The sequence below is a fragment of the Babylonia areolata genome, chromosome 22 (assembly GCF_041734735.1).
Source record: "Babylonia areolata isolate BAREFJ2019XMU chromosome 22, ASM4173473v1, whole genome shotgun sequence".
In the NCBI taxonomy this organism is placed as follows: domain Eukaryota; kingdom Metazoa; phylum Mollusca; class Gastropoda; order Neogastropoda; family Buccinidae; genus Babylonia; species Babylonia areolata.
The window spans coordinates 13417715-13422010 of NC_134897.1; the positions used below are offsets into that span (position 1 = coordinate 13417715).

At 43.6% G+C, this 4296-nt stretch overlaps 1 protein-coding gene across 3 annotated transcripts in view; it reads right to left on the minus strand.

The window, feature by feature from the left end:
* Positions 1-1005, minus strand: part of LOC143297465 (uncharacterized) — a 200166-nt gene extending 199161 nt beyond the window's left edge. For 2 of the 3 annotated variants that reach the window (XM_076609862.1, XM_076609864.1), the window contains exon 1: positions 758-1005. The gene's annotated coding sequence lies outside the window, so the exon portion shown is untranslated. Of the gene's footprint in view, positions 1-631 lie in introns of all 3 variants that reach the window. The other variant, XM_076609863.1, reaches the window with a different exon arrangement.
* Positions 1006-4296: the final 3291 nt, after the last annotated feature.

Sequence of the window (4296 nt, forward strand, 5' to 3'; positions counted from 1 at the left end):
TATGTACATATATATATATATATATAGAGAGAGAGAGATACACACACACACACACACACACACACACACACACACATATATATATATATATATATATAAGAGAGAGAGAGAGACAGAGACAGAGAGAGAAATTAATTACGGCCCATGCTCACGGTTAACTTTTTTGGACCGATGTTACTTCTACACAGGGGTCTGTTCAAAGCGTGCGTGACAATTGACAATACGACTTGTTGCACGCAGCAAACTTGAGTCACAAATTTAAGAAACTTGACAAGAGATACACGGGTGTAAGAAGGACAGGGAAACAGAATTAGAGAGAAAGGGAGAGAGAGAAAGAGAGAGAGGGAGACAGACAGAGACAGAGGCAGACAGACAGACAGAGAGAGAGAGGGAGAGAGAGAGAGAGAGAGAGAGAGAGAGAGAGAGAGAGAGATGACATCACAAGAATAACGAAAATTACCCATCCCATACATGTATATAAAACATCATAATAAACAAATACATGAATCAATCAAACAAAATCCCTCACTCACAGTTCACAGAATCTTGCATCCATCACGGCATCCCGAAAAACACAAAAAACAACAGCACACACACACACGCAGAAAAAACAACCAAAAAAACAACTCACCTAAACAAAACCACCAGTGAAAAAAACCGCGCCCTGATAACTTTCAGAATCCCCTCCTCCACCACACAACACACACACACACATACACACCACTCCGCTACAGCTGTGTGTCTGTGTGACACTCACCACACACACCAACTGCAGTAAGTAGCCACATAAAATGTTACCCCCTGGACTGGCCCCTCTCTTGCGCTGTCCGAACGCAGACCCTCGCGCGCACACACGCACTCTCCACCCCACGTGTAGAAAGAATACTGACTGTTGTAGTACTACACTGCACTAGCACTGTGAGGGAGAGAGTCTGTGTGCCCTGTACGCTCCCTCCCCTTCCCACACAGTCGTCAGTTCAGAGGCCGGGAGGATCAGTGACGTGCGGCTGAGGGAACAACTCACCCATGCGTTTCGCGCGGCAAACAGAACTGAGAATGGCAACGCAAGGCAAAGCAGGGCAGGGCTGGGCTGGCACCGTACGCACTGGCGGGCTGCTGACTGCTGAGACAGAGAGAGAGACAGAGGAGAGGTGTGGAGAGAGATGGAGGGGGGAGCACAGAGAGAGAGAGGGGGGGGGGCACAGCCACAGAGAGAGAGGCAGGAGAGGTGTGGGAGAGAGACAGACAGATAGAAAGAAAGAGTGAGAGAGAGAGAGGGGGAGGGATATCAGAGATAGGGTGGGGGGCACAGACAGAGAGAGAGGCAGGAGATGAGTGGAAGAGAGAGAGAGAGAGAGAGGGAAGCATATGAGAGACAGAGTGGGGGACACATACAGTGAGAGACAGGAGAGCCGTGGAGAGAGACAGAGAGAGAGAGAGGAGGGGGAGGGGTATGAGAGACAGGAATGGGGGGGGGCACAGACAGAAAAAGACAGAAGAGGTTTGGGAAGAGAGAGGGGGGGAGAGAGAAGCGGGAGAGAGATGGGATATAAGAGAGGGTGGGCGGCAGGGACGAGGGAAGGTAGAGGAGGGCAGTGAGGTGAGAGACAGAGAGGGGGGGGGGAAGGGGAACAGAGACTTGTACAGTTTAAATGTCAGGCCCGGAGGCTGTCTGGGAGGGAGGGGGGAGGTTCGGGGGGGTCATGTGCCGTGCACATAGGCACCTGAGTATATATATATATATATATATATATATATATATATGTGTGTGTGTGTGTGTGTGTGTGTGTGTGTGTGTGTGTCTGTCTTTCTGTCTGTCTGTCTGTCTGTGCGCGCTTTACTATCACATCTATTATGTATTCATTGATTATTCAAATATTTGATTACCTATGGTTTATCGAATCATTGATTGATTGATTGATTGATGTGGATACTTCTATAGCGCCTATCCTCGGTCAGAGACCAAGCTCTAAGCGCTTTACATACACGAGGACATTTGCACCACAGGCTGCCCACCGGGGAAGAGCCGACTGACGGCTGCCACTGGGCGCTCATCATTCGTTTCCTGTGTCATTTAAACAGATTTCAGACGCACACACATACACACTCAGACAGACATGTAACATTTTACGTGTATGACCGTTTGTTTGTTTTTTTATTTACCCCGCCATGTAGGCAGCCATACTCCGTTTTCGGGGGTGTGCATGCTGGGTATATTCTTGTTTCCATAACGCACCGAACGCTGACATGGATTACAGGATCTTTAACGTGCGTATTTGATCTTCTGCGTGCGCATACACACAAAGTGGGTTCAGGCACTAGCAGGTCTGCACATATGTTGACCTGGGAGATCGGAAAAAATCTCCACCCTTTACCCACCAGGTGCACCGAGATTTGAACCTAGGACCCTCAGATTGAAAGTCCAGCGCTTTAACCATTCGGCTATTGCACCCGTCATTCATTCATTCATATCTTTTATTACACTGGCTTGTTATTTATTCATCTATTGTTAACCCCTGATTTAAAAACACAAAACAAAAACACAACATATATTTACATTGTGTGCAGTGTTCCGACAAAAGAAAGCATTTTAATCAGGACGATATTTTTTCCAAACTATTTCTTTTTCTTCTTTTCATTTTTTTTTTTTTTAAATTGCTGTTTTATTTCAGTCAGGTTTCTTTCAGTCTGACACCTTTGGCCAGACGACATTTCAACCAACGACAGTTCATTACTTATTCATACAAGAATCTGTCTGACATTTGATATAAAAAATAAAATAAAAATAAAAATAAAAAAATATATCGAGGGGGGTATTTTGAAGGCAGACGCAAAGCTTTCCTGCCGCGGGAAAGAAGCTTTAAGACCCAATGAGCCACCGCGGACACAAGTTCGTCTGGCGTTAAACTTCGCGAAACTTAATTCCCCAGACACACACACACACACACACACACACACACACACTCACTTTTTGGCCTTTTTCTCCCCCCAGTCTTGTCGACATTTTGATGCAGATTTCAGAAAAGGAAAAGGCAGAAAAAAAAGAGTCTTACCTTTTCATTTCAAGTCTGGATCGGAGTCCATTATCTTGAGTGTGAAACGAAAGTCTAAAATGTATTGTGACTGTTGGCTCTTATGTCTTCTGTTTCTGTCTGTCTGACCCTCAGAAAGTGTCGTCTGCACTCAACAGGAGAAGACAACTTTCAAAAAACGGTAAGGAAAAGAGCGACATAGTTTCTGAGGCCACAGTCTTTGGGAGTGGGAAGATGTGATTAAATAAACGGGGGGAGTGGGGGGGGGGGGGGTGTGTGTGTAAAGAAATGAAAAACTAATTGAAAATAAGCTTTGTGGCATTTTCCTCGACCACACTCCGGCCATAAAAACATTATATATATATATATATATATATATATATATATATATATTTGAGCGAAATGTTTTCTCTCGGTTCGTTTGTCAGTGTGTGTGTGTGTGTGTGTGTGTGTGTGTGTGTGTGTGTGTGTGTGTGTGTTGTTTGTTAGCTTTTATTCTCTGATAGCTTTTTTTTTTTATCGTGATTACCTCTGGCGTGTTAGTGGTACCACTAGTTAAAACAGAAGTTTTCATCCACGCGCATTTTGGAGAAAAGGAGGGACAGACAGAGAAAGAGACGAACAGAAGACATAATTGGATAAAGGCAAAGTAATAAAAATGATAATAGTAATACTGATAATAGTAGTAGTAATAATAACATAATAGTATAATGATGATAATAATAATAACAACAACAACAAAAATGATAATAATAAGAATAATAATAACATTCCACGCAAATGTGAAATGCACACAGTTAACAAAATTACATAACTGTAAAATAATAATGATAATGATGATGATGATAATGATGATAATAATAATAATAATAATAATAATAATGATGATGATGATGATGATCCTCGCAAATTAGAAATACAGTCAGGTCTACATGCCTATATTATATGTGTGTGTGTGTGTGTGTGTGTGTGTGTGTGTGTGTGTGTGTCTTTTAAATATCCATTTCAGTGGGATGAGTCATCTCCATAGCCTGGCGAGGTGAAGGTGAAAGTCGGAGATCAGACATAATACTTTAAATCAACACTCCCACCCCTCCTCACTCCTCACCCCCTTCCTCCTTTCCCTCATCCACGTCTGCTTGGCTGGTTGTCCTTTCCACCTTAATTCTTTCTTTCTCTCCCTCATCCTGTTTGCCTCTCTCTCTCTCTCTCTCTCTCTGTATATATCTCTACGTGTGTGTGTGTGTGTGTGTGTGTGTGTGTG